Below are 15,474 nucleotides of genomic sequence, written 5' to 3'. Positions count from 1 at the left end.
GCGAGGGCCAGGGATCAAACCTACATCCTCATGGATGCTAGTCGGGTTCATTAACCACTGAACCACGATGGGAACTCCACCAATTTCTTATAGAAAGCAGTAAACGGAGTTCCCTTTGTGGCATAGTGGAAACGAATCTGACTAGGAACCATGAGGTTGTGGGTTTGATCCCTGGTGTTGCTCAGTGGGTTAAGGATCTGGTGTTCCTGTGAGCTGTGGTGTAGGTCGAAGATGCGGCTCAGTCCTGCGTTGCTGTGGCTGTGGCTGTAGCATAGGCCAGCCGCTGCGGCTCCGATTAGACCCCTAGCCTGTGAATCTCCACATGCCATGGGTACAGCCCTAAAAAGCAAAAAAAAAAAAAAAAAAAAAAAAAAAAAAAAAGCAGTAAACAGTTATTTTTTAATCATGCCCTGAGGTGGCTTCCTGCCACCACCAGTTACTGTTAGACTGGTGAATGTTTAAAAGATGTGATGAACAGAACCCCTTTTCCTGTGCAATTAGAAGCAGCCTGTGGGAGTTCCCGCTGTGGCTCAGTGGTAGTGAATCTGACTAGTAACCATGAGGATGTGGGTTCAATCCCTGGCCTTGCTCAGTGGGTTAAGGATCTGGCATTGCTGTGAGCTGTGGTGTAGGTCACAAAGAGGCTCGGATCTGGTGTTGCTATGGCTGTGGTGTAGGTCTGCAGCTACAGCTCTGATTTGACTCCCAGCCCAGAAACTTCAATATGCTGAGGGTGCAGCCCTAAAAAGACAAAAGGAAAAAAAAAAAAAAAGAAAAAAGAAAAAGCAGCCTGTGCCCTCCAACTTTAAAACTTTCTCAGATTGCCAGTTAATTGGTTCTGTGACTGTGCTTTTTGATTTATAAAGTTTATTCCCTGCAATAAGTTACACTTACTGTCCACTAATGGTGTAAAGATCTCTATGGTTGTGATAAAATCAAGTCCATTTACCTGGAGGAGAACATGCTATTGTTTGTATAGAGTGTCCAGCCTTATCCAATGTCCCAGTGGACTACTTCAAGATAGTTTCAATTTACATTATCTCCAATTCATAGAAACAACAATTTCATGCTCTGAGAAACACTAAAAAGTTGTAGCAGTTTAATTTGTGAGTAACCGAAGAGATGTGCTACCTATTTTGGGGGGAAAGGGGTTCATCCTGGTCATCTTATACTAGGATTGAAAAAAAAATACGACCTCTCATTGTATTACAATTTTTTCTTGAATTACAAAAGCAACGTGTCCCTTACAGAAAAATCAGAAACTAGAACTAAGCAGAAAAAGAAAAATCACCTACAACCTTACAAAAATCTAGATGTTAATGGTCTTAGTGTTTATGGGTCCAGTCTTTTCTGCTTCTCTTCACACATCATAGTTTTAAAAATGGGATCATATGGTACACAGTGTTTTGTGATTTGTCTCCCGGTCTCCTTAATAACTTCAAATTGTTTCAGGCCATCCTACAACACTTCCTAATGGCTGTGTAAATCAAAGAGGTATGTAATTGACTTTATTTAAGGGCACAGTAGGCAGGAGGAAAATTTCTTCTTATGAATTTCATAGATTATGCCCCTCATTCCTAAAGCCGGTCTCTAAATCACTAAATGACCTCTGCCCAGGTGTCGACGTGTGTAACACGTGAGAAGAAGGACGATTCCGCTTAGGGTTCCCGCTGAAAGCTTCGCAATAGGACGCCACAGCCCATGAGGATCCTCCCGTCGGAACCGCACCTCGCTTCCTCCAGAGGTAGGCTAGCGGCCCTGGGAAGCGCTCTGCGGACCCAGGGGCCCCATTCCCCGAGACGGTGCATCCCTCTCCCCCTTACAAAGCAGAGCCCGAGTTTTGCGACAGTTAGGCCGGCGCGTCCCTTAGGCTCGCGGACCCTCTTAAGACCGGATGGCGGGCTAGAGACCCAGGAGGGGACCCAGGGCGCCCGAGCCGGCCCAACTCCGGTGCCGCGCTGCGCCGCGACCGGACCGGAGCCGCGCGGGGCCGCGCCGTCCCCGAGTGATGACGCGCTTCCTGCCCTCCCGGCGCTCCCGGGCCGTGCGCTCGCGCTCGCCCTCGGCTCTTGTTCCGCGCCTGGAGCCAGCGGCGGCGGCAGCGGCTGAGGCGGCTGCGGGAGCAGAGCGGTCGCCGGGCGCGCGGGGGGACGCCGGCTGCACTCCCGGGCAGGCGCTCTGCAATGAGACAGTAAATGCATTCCCCGGTAAGGCGCACGGCTCACTCGGGTTTTCCTCTTCCTCCACCTGCATGCATGTTGCATGAATTTCTCGTGTCTTTTCCCTCCCATCTACAGAAGGAAAATGTGGGTGGTTTACCCCTTCCTTTTGCATCTCGTGAGTGATAGCAATGCAGAAAAAACCCCTTAAAGCTCTCAGGTTTGATGTTTTAGGAGGGCTTTTTGCAGGAAAATAAAAATAAAATAAAATTAATGCACCTGTCTATTGCACATTATGTTTCACTGCACTGGACCTGGGCGCCGCGGTTTGCAAACAGCCTCGTAGCCGGCGAGCAGATACCTAGCTGTGAGCAGCCGGTCCCCTCCGGGGCTCCCGCTAGGTTTCCGGTAACTGGGCTTTGAAAAGCGGCCCCGCCTGCACGCAGTGTCCCCTCGGCCCCGGCCGGGCCCCCGCGCCGGGAGAGTTGGCGCGGGCGGAGCGGCTTCATTCCAGCACTGGTCGCCCCGACTCTAGCGCCACTTTGCAAACAAGTCTCCAGCCAGGCTCCAAGCAAGACTGCCGGCTGGTGCGGAGCTCTTTTCCCAGTCCCGGACTCTCAGACCTGCTGATTCCACGACTCCCCTTTACTTGGCATTCTCGCCGCAAGCAAACTGCTGGCTGCTGAGGGACCAGGAGCGAGGGGAGGATTGGGATTGAGTGCCGCTGGCCTCGCGTTGGACGAGGGGCACCCTCCCCTACTTCGGCCTCAGGAGCTGAAATTTCGCGCCTGCCGGGAGCCAGGGGTCCTGGAGCCTGGCATTTCGAGATCCCCCGAGGGGACCGAGGAGCGACATTCGAGGGCGCCATATTTTCAGTGGGTCTTGGCTACGGAGGGGAGGGGGCGAACAGTTGGTGGGCCCCGGGGAGAGCGCGGCGTCCCCGCCGGAGAGGCTGGAGCGGTTTTCGCCCAGAAAGTTTGCGCGCCCAGGCCGGCACGGAGGCAGCCCCGTGGGGCGCGCACGGCGCCTGTCCCCGCAAGGGCGCGCGGGCTGCAGCGCGTCGTCAGGCCAGCTGGCCGGCATTGAGGGCCGAGAGCCGCCGTCGGGGACTGCGCGCTAGGCTCGCCTCCTTCCCGGGTCCCGCCGGCGCAAGGAACACGCCCCTCTCCTGCCGCCGCGGCCACCCGGGCGCTCCACCCGAGCCGTGCGCTTGGACGCGTCCCCCGGCAGGGTGCGGGTGTGGAGCGTTTTGCCGGCGTCGGGATCTGCCTGGGCGCCCCCCAGGGCGCGGGTGCTCACTCCCTGCGGAGACGAGGCGCCCGGGTTATCGTGTTAGGGCGGACGGCCTAGGGTGCGGTGGCTCCGGGGCCGAAGACCAGCCCGAGACTCCTCGCCTCCCTGGCTGCGGCGGCGACAGTGGCAGCGGCGGCGCCGGCGGCTGCGTGCCCGCCTCTTGCCGCGGTGCCAGCTCTCGGAGGCGAGGTAAGGGGGGCGTTTCCAGAAGTTGGGGCTTCAGGTGACGCATGGGGAAACTTGGATTTTTGCTGCCTGGGAAGAGCCCAGGAGACTTGGGGAAAGGAAGTTGATTCAGATTCCCCGTGTCTCGCTCGTGGTGAAAAACCTCTGGCTATTCCCAGAAGATAGGAAAGGAATGAGCTGAGGAGTTGGCGTGGTCCACGACAGAGTGAGAGATAGGAGATAGGGATGATGTTCTGGAGCATTGGATCCCCAAATATACATCAATTGCGAGCACCCTGATGCTCTAAGTATCACTTTAGTTTGTGGTAGTACCTGAGGGTGCTGAGCAGTGACTTTCTTCAGGTTGCGCGCTCCCCTCTCTTCTACAGAGTTCTCTTAGGAGTGGGGCGGTGGGGAATCTTTACTTTTGAAAGAGACTGATCTCTGCTTTGTGAAAGGGCAGGGCAAGGGCGTGTTTGCTGACCTACAGTTCGCTGGCAGGAACGTGTCAGCCTCTCTCCTTGGCGTTTTACTGAAATGATGCCATAGTATTGAGGTCATGTCAGCACTTTAGGGCTTCATCATTGGAGAGGCTTCAAGGGATCACTGAAGGGGATGTGGGGGAGGAGGGGTAGGTTTTCATCTCAGAGATGTGCCCTGTGATGTCAGGGATTAGGCTGCCCTTGAGTCTGTTTTTCTAAGTGCCTCCAGTGAGAATGTCAACCGTTGAATTGCTAAGATTTTTATCTTCCTTGTTGGCTGATTTCAGATATCTATGCAAAAACCCAAGAGGGGCAGCGGATGTGACAAGACAAATGGCCTTGAGAGGGGAGGGATACCTGCAGGGATGCTAATTTTGTTTTCAGTGAGCCCTAGAATTGTGGAGAACACTCTGGGCTTAAGACACATTCGTTTAAAATTAGCATAATTAATTTAGAAGAGAATCAAATCAGTTGCTGAAAGCCTTCATCCTTTTTGTAAGTTTCCAGGCTTAGAAGTGGTACCTTGAATCACAGAAACCCAGGCTCTTCAGATTGGGGAAGTTACTGGTTTTTCTCTGCCTTTGTACCCACTCAGGTCATGAAGGAGATAGGAACGAGTTCTGTTTTTGGCATTGAGGTTATACTTCTTCCTCTAAAGGGCAAGTGATCCTTTAAACTTGCTCCTGTTGATTGAGTTATTGGGGGATATTCTTTACAGGCATAGGCATATTTATATGGATCTTGATTCACCTACTGTTAAATCTACTTGTTCAGGGTTTTTCAACTGTTCCCTAGAGCATATTAAAGCGAAGTCAGGTTTTATAAAGAGGTGTGTGTGTGTGTGTGTGTGTGTGTGTGTGTGTGTGTGTGAGATTTGGTAGTCCAGTTTCTTTTACATCTCAAAATTATACTGATTTCCCCAGTCCTCCACTCCTGGCTCCCAACAGATCATTTAGTGCCAAAAGCAGTTAAGGATGATTACAGGTGTTGAACAACTTAAATTTCTTACCATCTATGCTCAGGAAAAAAAAACAAAAAACAAAACCTGAAATTGTATTTACTCATTTTAGGATTGTGCTGCTGCTTCTTCTTTTTTTTTTTTTTTTTTTTTTTTTTTTTTTTTTTTGTCTTTTTGCCTTTTCTAGGGCCGCTCCCGTGGCATATGGAGGTTCCCAGGCTAGGGGTCTAATTGGAGCTGTAGCTGCCAGCCTACACCAGAGCCACAGCAATGCTAGATCCAGGCCGTGTCTGTGACCTACACCACAGCTCACGGCAACGCCAGATCCTTAACCCACTGAGTGAGGCCAGGGATCGAACCCGAAACCTCATGGTTCCGAGTCGGATTTGTTAACCACCAAGCCACGGTGGGAACTCCAAGGATTGTGCTTTATAACTCCATATATATCACATATTTTTGTGCATGTGCTATACATGGAGCAATACAAATTTAAAAGAAATTTTCTAAGTAAAGCTCAAATAAAAAATTTAAAAAGGAGTTTTATTACACAACCTTCAATTGTCATTCCCAAGTTTACTACCTTAATATTTATTTATTTTTCTGCCTTTCTTAACAAAGTTTTATAAATTGTGCTTTGTTTCCCCTTGCCTGATTCTTATTATAACTTCATGGCATAATCAAAGTGCCTGCAATTTTTCCTATTAAGAAGATTTTGTAACTTCAAGAGTTTAGGAAATGCCTGTTCATTTTGGAGAGTTGCCTGTCCAGTTACCAGGCAGTGATATGTGTGTGTGTGTGTGTGTGTGTGTGTGTGTGTGTGTAGCATACCCAGACTCTTGGGACACTATCTAAAATTTGTGATCTGTGATATTACTGCCCCAGAACTTTCGAGTCATAATGTTTTCTTGGAGACTTGGGGTGGTATTTAGCCAATACAGGAAGTATTAACAAAGAGTTAAATAATTCAGTTATTTTTATTGGGTACCAAAAAAAAAAAAAAAATTAAAGACAAGAAGGAAAACTTAATAAGCGGGACCAGAATTACAGCTTAACATACCCAACTGGTGCCTTTTTAATTATAGTACTTTCCCCCAGAACTTTTTAATCCTATTACTTTTATATTTAATAAGGAGACTAGTTAAAACATAAGACAAACAGAACTATTACAAATAATGGGGATAAATGCTGGGTATAACCAGATGTTTTGCCTAAAGTTAAAAGAGTTAATTGAAGGAATCTGAACCCTGTCAAACTCCTCCTGCAGGCAGGCCCTCCCCTCTCTCCATCCCCAAATAAGAAGGAGATTTTGAAAGGGAGAAAAATTTTGGTTGGGGGTAGAGACAAATAAAAACAAAAAAAGAACAAAATGTTTAAGGCAGGCTTCTCTTGTTAACTGACCTAACTAACAACCTGGTGGCTTAGTGGCAGGTGTCATTTGAATGACAACTAGTAGACTAGTCTGAGGACAAAAAATGCTTTGGTTTTGAGAGCCTTTGTTTATGTACTGCCCAGAACTATGAATTAAGGCTGGGCTCTTTTGTCATCCATTTGACAGTGGACTGTTAGTGCCAAGTTTTGTTTCTCCCTTAATCAACAAGTTAATTTCAGCCAAAGTTATGCTCTTCTGAATATGTAGAACAAGTAATGAATATTTGTATTTCCTTTTACTCTGCCAGCTGAACTCTTAACAAACAAATCTCTAAGCCTGCTATTCACTTATTCAGCAGTTGTTTTTGAGGGTTTACTATGTAGTTTATGCTACGAAGACATCCCCTGGCTTCACCCCACACACTGAGTTCCTAATGGGTGACTTCTTTTGTATTTTACTTATCTAGTAGATTGGGGGTGGGGGGAGAAGGGTATTAGTATGAGATTAAACAGTACTTGAAGGACTACATGATCAAAGATACGCAAAAGATGTGAACAGACAATTCCCAAGATAAGAGATGCAAATGGTCGTAAACATGTGAAATGATTCTCAAGGTAAATAATGATCAGGGAAATAAAAATAAAAAAAACAAAACAGAGATATTAGTGTTCTAGTCATCCAGTTAATCTACGTTTTAAAGGTTGGTAACATCCTTATTAGATGGGTTGGGGCAACCCTCAGACACTTTCTTTTTTCGTCATTTCTTGGGCCACTCCCGCGGCATATGGAGGTTCCCAGGCTAGGAGTCTAATCGGAGCTGTAGCTGCTAGCCTACACCAGAGCCACAGCAACTCGGGATCCGAGCCACATCTGTGACCTACACCACAGCTCACGGCAACGCTGGATCCTTAACCCACTGAGCAAGGACAGGGATCGAACCTACAACCTCGTGGTTCCTAGTCGGATTCGTTAACCACTGTGCCACGACGGGAACTCCCTCAGACTCTTTCTTGATGGGAGTATGAATTGGTTCAACCTTTAGTGAAAAGCAGTGTTTATGAGGTGTGAAAGGTATATGCCCTATGCACCAGCAGCCACATATTTAGAATCCTTTCTTTACAGAAGTAAAAACATTAGCATGTAGGGATTTGTGTCTTTTTATTGCAGGGTTATTATAATAAATAAACTAGAAGTGGCATGAATGCCCATCAGTAGATGAATACAGTACAGCTATCATGGATTGTTTTGTGAAGTGTGCCTGTGATATATGACATGATAAATAAAATTGAGTTGCCAAGTGTCATATGTAGTATGGTCTTTCTGATTAAAAAAGGAAGACGCCTTATATGTGTACTTTGGAGAAAGATATGGAAGGACACTTAAAACTTCATATTGTTTACAATTGGCAGTGGAGAGAAGGGGTGGTTCATTTGCTTCCTATGCACCTTGAATGGTTTACTTGCTCAAAACATGGCAGATTTTCTATATGAAAACACTTAAGATGTTCTCCTTTTCTTTGACTTTCTCTGATCCCATTCTGAGGGAAGGCCAGTGGTGGTCTTTGGAAGGGATGTCTTCTGGCCAGCTGAAGAGTTCCTGGAGAGGAGCAGCATCTCCTCACACTTGGTCTTCCTGAGTCCCAGAGAGAGACTATTAAATGGCTGTGCTGACATTTGAACCCTGGTCTCCTTCCACACTATTGTTCACTTACCTGATTGCCCTGCCCCTGTGCCATTTTCACTCCTGCCTCTTGATGTGATTTTTTTTTTTTTTTTTTTTTTTTTTTTTGGTGTTTTTAGGGCTGCACCCGAGGCATATAGAGGTTCCCAGGCTAGGGGTTAAGTCGGAGCTGTAGCTGTTGGCTACACCACAGCCACAGCAACACTGGATCCTTAACCTATTGAATAAGGCCAGGGATCGAACCTGCATTCTCCTGGATGCTAGTCAGGTTTGTTAACCACTGAGCCATGAAAGGAACTCCCATAATTTCTGTGTTTAATAAGCTCCCAGCAGATACTGATCTTTCTGGTCCACACTTAAAGTGGTGTTGAGAAACAGCTGTTTTGCATCTCTGTGTTCTTGTCCGGCTAGTGCCCTGTCCTTTCATGGATGAAAGTTAGAATGCCAATCAAGGCAGGTTAACTCAACTCAATTTTATCAGTTTCACCAAGCTGAGAAATAAATATTAGAGTTCTATTAGTTAGCTATTGTCTGTATCATTTGTAGGTGTTTGGGGATTTAGTGATGTCTCAGAGATGGATGCATGTGTTTAATCAACAGTGAAAGTCCAAGTTCAGGGATATTGTAAATACTCTATAATGAATTTTCATGGGAAAGCAGAGAAGACTATTAATCTCTGGTTCCTGTTTGTTTGTTTGTTTTGTTTTTTCATCATATATATACATGTTCAAGATTTGATGTCATTGATTCCTTTAAATAAAAAGTTGGCTACATGTGAAGGGTATTGGGAACAAAATGGTGACCAGATGATAAATATTGTTTAAATTTTCATTATCTGATCATTGGTACATTTGGAGGGGGGGTTTGAAATTAAGTACAATGGTCATTCATTTCAACATGTATTTATTACAGTGTTGCCAGAGGGGGCACATTTCTAACATAGCTTATTAGTGACACATATGTACTTGGTTTGGCCCAGGGACCCTCCCTTGTCTGGATGTCCTTGAGCGGTGTGGCTGACCTGAAGTTCTGGGTCACTTTGCCTCATTCTTTGAAGATCTTGTTCATCTGGCTCACAGTCCTCCTCCCATCAACATTTTTGGTAGCTTGGACATCTATATAGATTGTCCACCCAAATCAGTCCTTTGACCAACTCTCTTTTAGTTTTTTCCTCTCCCCACTTTAGCCATTCCTTCTGTGGTTATTTCTAGGCTGCTGGTTTTCAGCAGTTTTGCCACCCAAAGGCTATTTGGCAGTGTCTAGAGACATTTTTGTCTGTTACAACTGAGGGGAGGGGTGCACCTGGCGTCTAATAAGTGGAGGCCAGGGATGCTGCTAAACACCCTACAATGCACAGGATGCCTCCATAACAGAGAATTACATGGTCTCGAATGTCAGTAGTGTCATGATGGAGAAACCTTGCCTTGGGAGTTTTTTCAGCCCTGATCCATAGGAGAAATATCTTATGTGAGGACCCAGTGCAAATACACACACAACTGAAACAAGTCTCACAAACCAGTGTTTACCCTTATTAGGTATGATGTACTTGCATAAATTTTATTGTCTTATTAAAAAATTGCTTGTCATGACTCACTAAATTGGTTTTACTAATCACTAAATTTGCAACCTATCATTTGAAAAATAGGGTTGGAATTCCCGTTGTGGCTCAGCAGTAATGAACCTGACTAGTATCCATGAGGATGCGGGTTTGATCCCTGGCTTCACTCAGTACTCATTGGATTAAGGATCCTGTGTTGCCATGAGCTATGGGGTAGGCCTGGGAACTTCCATATGCCACGGGTGCGGCCCTAAAAAGCAAGAAAAAAAAGAACAATAGGGTTAAACCTTATCATGTAGACCTTATCATTACCGATAACTGTACCAAAATCTTAACAAGCATTCTAGTCTGACCCTAATGTTTTGTCTTTCATACTATTCCTGTTATCACCCACTTCCACCTAGCCTTCACCCTACAAGGGGCTCTGACCTGGTGACACTTCCACTTGCTGTCCATCATCCTCTCTTGTCCCCTGCTACTGCCTCAAGCTCAGGTGCTTGCATACACTCTCAACTTCCTTGGCCATTTCCCCTTCACCTTACTTTCCTGGGAACCCTACTCTCTGCCCACCATGCTCTTGCTGCATGCAGGCTGATGAACCTACCTGGAGGAAACTAGCCATCTGCGTCATCTGGCTTTTGATTTGTAAACATAAGCTTCAAGGTGGGCTCTTGGCATTGCCATGCCCACCATGTTTCTAGCCCTAGCCCATTCTCAGCTGATGACCTGGCTTATTTCACTGAGGAAAAGGAAGCAATTGGGAACTAGTTTCATTATCTCGTGCTGTTATCTGCTGGCCTCCCTGCACCGAAACCACACAGCACTGGAAGCACATGTGCACTGGAGACCTTTCCCTGTTGGCATGCATGGCTCTCACTCATGTCTGTATCTCCTTTCCCTTCTGCATCAGCAGTTTTCTCCTTCTGATGGATCATCTCCTTGAGAAACATGCTGTAGTATCTCTCATTTTAAGGCAAAAAGCAGCAACAACAGAACACTCACCCTGTATCACAGTCAGCTGTTCTTCCAGTTCATCCATTCCCCTTTGTAATAAGTATTTCCAAAAGAGTTGTTGTACATTCTGCTCCATTCCCTGCTCTCATTCTGTCCTGAACCCTCCTCACTTTGGCTTTTGCTTGACCCCTTCACCGAAATCACACTTCTTTAAGTAACAGTGATACCCAGTGACCAACTCCTAGTTGTCATTGCCTGCAGCCTCTCGGCAGTGGGTAGCCAGCGATCTCTTTGGGATGCTGTCTTCACTTGGCTTCTACACTGCAATCCTCACCTGGTTCTCCTGCACGCTGGCTGCTCCAGTTCCTGATCTCCTGCAGGGTCTCCTCTTCCTGGCTTCTGAAGGTGGGGGCTGTTCTCTCTCACTTTACTTGACTGAAGAGTCTGCTCCAGTATCACCTCCTTAGAGGTCTCCCTGGCTTCCCCTAGCCCCTGCTCTCAGCTTCTTTCTTCTGTGTTTTCATATCATTTGTCATTCCTTGACACAGGCGAATCTTGGAGATACTGTAGGTTCTGTTCCATACTACCACAAGTGAAGATCGAAATAAACTGTCATATGAATTTTTGATTTCCCAGTGCATATAAAAGTTATATTTACATTATACTGTAGTCTGTTAAGTGTGCAATAGCATTACATCTAAAAAAACAATGTACATACCTTAATTAAAAATATTTTATTAAGCCCTTGTTGGTTGCATCATTTGCTATTTTCTCTCATTCTGTAGGTTGTCTTTTTTTTTTTTTTTAATGGTTTCCTTTGCTATGTAAAAGTTGGTAAGTTTGATTAGGTCCCATTTGTTTATTTTTGTTTTTATTTCTATTTCTGTTGCCTTGGGAGTCTGCCATAAGAAAACATTTATATGGTTTATGTCAGAGAATATTTTGCCTCTGTTCTCTTCTAGGATTTTTATGATGTCATGTCTTATGTTTAAGTCTCTAAGCTCTTTTGAGTTTATTTTTGTGTATGGTGTTAGGGCGTGTTCTAGTTTCATTGATTTACATGCAGCTGTCCAGTTTTCCCAGTACCACTTGCTAAAGAGACCGTTTTTTTTTCCATTTATATTCTTTGTCAAGACATTGAAACAACCTTAATGTCCATTGACAGATGAATGGATTAAGAAGATGTGGTACATATGTACAATACAGTACTACTCAGCCATAAAAAGAATGATATAATGGCATTTACAACAGCATGGATACAACTAGAGATTCTCACATTAAATAAAGTAAGCAGAAAGAGAGAAACAAATACCATATATCATTTATATGTGGAATCTAAAATAGGGTGCAAATGAACCTATCTACAAAAGAGAAACAGACTTACAGATATGGAGAGCAGACTTGTTGTTGACAAGGGGGAGGAGGAGGGAGTGGAATGGATTGGGAGTTTGGAGTTAGTAAATGCAAACTATTACATTTAGAATGGATGAGCAGTGAGGCCCTAATGTATAGCACAGGGAACTATATGCAGTCTCTTGGGATAGGACATGATGGAAGATAATATAAGAAAGGGGATGTATATATATGTATGGCTGAATCACTTTGAAGTACAGCAGAAATTGGCACAACACTGTAAATCAACCATACGTTATTTTTTGAAATTTTTATTTGCTTTTCAGGGCTGTACCTACAGCATATGGAAGTTCCCAGGCTATAGTCGAACCGGAGCTGCAGCTGCTGGCCTACACCACGGCCACAGCAACAGCAATGTGGGATCTGCGACCTATACCACTGCTCATGGCAATGCCAGATCCCTAACCCATCAGCGAGACCAGCGATGGTACCTGCATCTTCATGAATACTAGTCAGATTTGTTTCCACTGAGACACAATGGGAACCTCCATCAAGTACACTTTAATTAAAAAAAAAAAAGAAAAAATATTTTATGCAGAAAAGTGCCAGCCATCCTCTGAGTCTTCAGAGAGTCATAATCTTTTTGCAGGTGGAGTCATAATCTTTCTTGCTGTTGTGTTGATGGCTGCTAACCAGTTGGGGTGGGAGTTGAGGAAGGTTGGGTGGTTGTGGCCACATCTTAAAATAAGACAACAGTGAAGTTAGGCAAACTGATTGACTCTTTCATGAACAATTTTTCTGTAGCATGCAATGCTATTTGATAGCATTTTACCCACAGTAGAACTTCTTCCAAATTGGAGTCATTCTCTCAAACCATGCCACTTCTTTAGCAACTAAGTCGATATAATATTCTAAACCCTTTGTTGTCATTTCAGTAGTCTTCACAGCATCTTCACCAAGGGTAGATTCCATCTCAAGAAACCACTTTCTTCTCTTATGCGTAAGAAACAATTCCTCATTCATTCAAGCTTTATCATGAAATGGTAGGAAATCAATCCCATCTTTTGGCTCCACCTCTAGTTCTCTTGCTGTTTCTACCACATTTGCAGTTATTTCCTTCACTGAGATCTTGAACTCCTCAAAGTCATTTATGAGGGTTGGAATCAACTTCTTCCAAGTTCCTGCTTATCTTATTATTTTGATCTCCTACCATGAATCATGAATGTTCTTAAATGGTATCTAGATTGGTAAATCCTTTCCACATGGTTTCAGTTTACTTTGCCCAGATCCATCAGAGGAATCACTGTCTGTGGCAGCCATAGCCTTACAAAATGTATTTCTTAAAGAATAAGACTTGAAAGTCAAAATGACTTCTTGATCCGTGGGCTGCAGAATGGATGTTGTGTTAGCAGGTATGAAAACAACATGCATCCCATTCTGCATCTCCAGCAGAGCTCTTCCATGACTAGGTGCATTGTCATTGAGCAGTAATATTTGGAAAGGAATCTTTTCTGAGTAGTAGATCTCAACAGTGGACTTAAAATATTCAGGAAAATATGTTGTAAACAGATATGTTGTCATCCAGGCTTTCTTGTTCCATTTATAGAGCATAGGCAGAGTAGATGGAGCATAATTCTTAAGAGCTGTAGGATTTTTGGAATGGTAAATGGGCATTGGCTTCAATTTTAAAGTCACCAGCTGCATTGCTCCTAACAAGAGAGTCAGCCTGTCCTTTGAAGCCAGCATTGACTTCTCCTCTCTGGCTATGAAGCCCTAGGTGGCATCTTCTAATATAAGGCTGTTTCATCTACATGAAAAATCTGTTGTTTGGTGTAGCCACCTTCATTAATGATCTTAGCTAGATCTTCGGATAACTTGCTGCAGCCTCCACATCAGCACCTGCTACTTCACTTTACACTCTGTTATGGAGTCAGCTTCTTTCCTTCAACATCATGAACCAACCTCTGCTAGCTTCAGACTTTTCTTCTGCAACGTCCTCACTTCTCTCAGCCTTCCTAGAATTGATGAGCATTAGGGCTGTGCTCTGGATGAGGCTTTTTTTTTTTTTTTTCTTTTTAGGGCTGTGGAAGTTCCCAGGCTAGGGGTTGAATAGGATTTGCAGCTGCTGGCCTACGCCACAGCCACAGCAATGTCAGATCTGAGCTGTGTCTGTTACCTGCACCACAGCTTGAGGCAATGCTGGATCCTTAACCCACTGAGCAGGGCCAGGATCAAACCCGCATCCTGATGGATACTAGTCTGGTTTGTTACTGCTGAGCCACAATGGGAACTCCCTGGATTAGGCTTTGGCTGAAGGAGTGTTGTGACTACTTTGATCTTCTATCCAGACCAATAAAGCTTTCTCCGTATCAGCAGGAATGCTGTTTCCCTTTTGTATGTTTGTGTGTTCACTGAAGTAGTACTTTCCATGTCCTTTAAGTACTTTTCCTTTGCATTCATTCTCAGCTTGGCTGTTTGGCTCAAGGGACCTAGATTTTGGCCTGTCTAGGCTTTTGACTTGCCTTCCTCAGTAAGCTTAATTATTTCTAGCTTCTGATTTCAAGTTAGAGACGTGGGACTCCTCCTTTCATTTGAATACTTAGAGGCCTCCATAAGGTTATTAATTGGCCTTATTCCAGTATTGTGTCTCAGGGAATAAAGAGGCTGGAGGAGAGGGAGAGAGCTGGGGAGCTGCCAGTCGGTGGAGCAGTCAGAACACACACATTTATTAAGTTCATCTTCTCATCTGGGTGCAGTTTGTCCCCCCTCCATTTTAATTATAACCTCAAAGATCGCTGAGCACAGGTCACTGCAACAAATATAATAATCTTTTTTTAATCTTAAAAAATGTGAAATATTGTGAGAATTATCAAAATATGACACAGAGATAGGAAGCGAGCAAATGCTGTTGGAAGAGTGGTCCTGATAGACTTGCTTGGTGCAAGGGTGCCACAAACATCCGATTTGTAAAAATGGCAATATCTGCAAAGTACAATAAAATGAAGTGTGGTAACAGGAGGTTTGCCTGTATTACATATGTGATTCTTTTTTGTCTGCCTCATGGCACTAGAATGAAAGCTCCATGAAAGAAACTGTCCCTGGCACTGTGTCCACACACGTCTACAATGCCTGGCACGTGGTAGATAATCAACAAGCCATTTTTTTTTTTTTTGCTTTGTATCACATTTTTAAAAAATTAACTTTATTGAGGTACAACTTTCAAACAATGAAATGCACCCATTTGAAACATATGTTTCAATAAATTTTGACAAATCTGTACACTCATGTCACCATCAACCTCAATTAAAATATAGAAAGTTTTGGAGTTTCCTTTGTGGCTCAGCGAATTAAGAACCTAACTAGTATCCATGAGGATTTGAGTTCGACCCCTGGCCTTGCTCAGTGGGTTAAGGATTTGGCGCTGCTACAGGCTGTGGTGTAGGTCTCATGAGGTTCAGATCCTGAGTTGCTGGGGCTCTGGTATAGGCTGACAGCTGCAGCTC

At 44.7% G+C, this 15,474-nt stretch overlaps 1 protein-coding gene across 9 annotated transcripts in view; it reads left to right on the top strand.

Annotated features, from left to right (window-relative positions):
* Positions 1,615-15,474, top strand: part of TLN2 (talin 2) — a 472,001-nt gene continuing 458,141 nt past the window's right edge. For 5 of the 9 annotated variants that reach the window (XM_021094340.1, XM_021094320.1, XM_021094327.1 and 2 more), the window contains exon 1: positions 2,072-2,207. The gene's annotated coding sequence lies outside the window, so the exon portion shown is untranslated. Of the gene's footprint in view, positions 1,745-2,071; positions 2,208-3,282; positions 3,642-15,474 lie in introns of those variants that run through there. The other 4 variants (XM_021094283.1, XM_021094334.1, XM_021094290.1 and 1 more) reach the window with 4 other exon arrangements.

Source organism: Sus scrofa, chromosome 1 (assembly GCF_000003025.6).
Source record: "Sus scrofa isolate TJ Tabasco breed Duroc chromosome 1, Sscrofa11.1, whole genome shotgun sequence".
Taxonomy (NCBI): domain Eukaryota; kingdom Metazoa; phylum Chordata; class Mammalia; order Artiodactyla; family Suidae; genus Sus; species Sus scrofa.
This window is presented reverse-complemented; position numbering and strand designations above follow the sequence as displayed.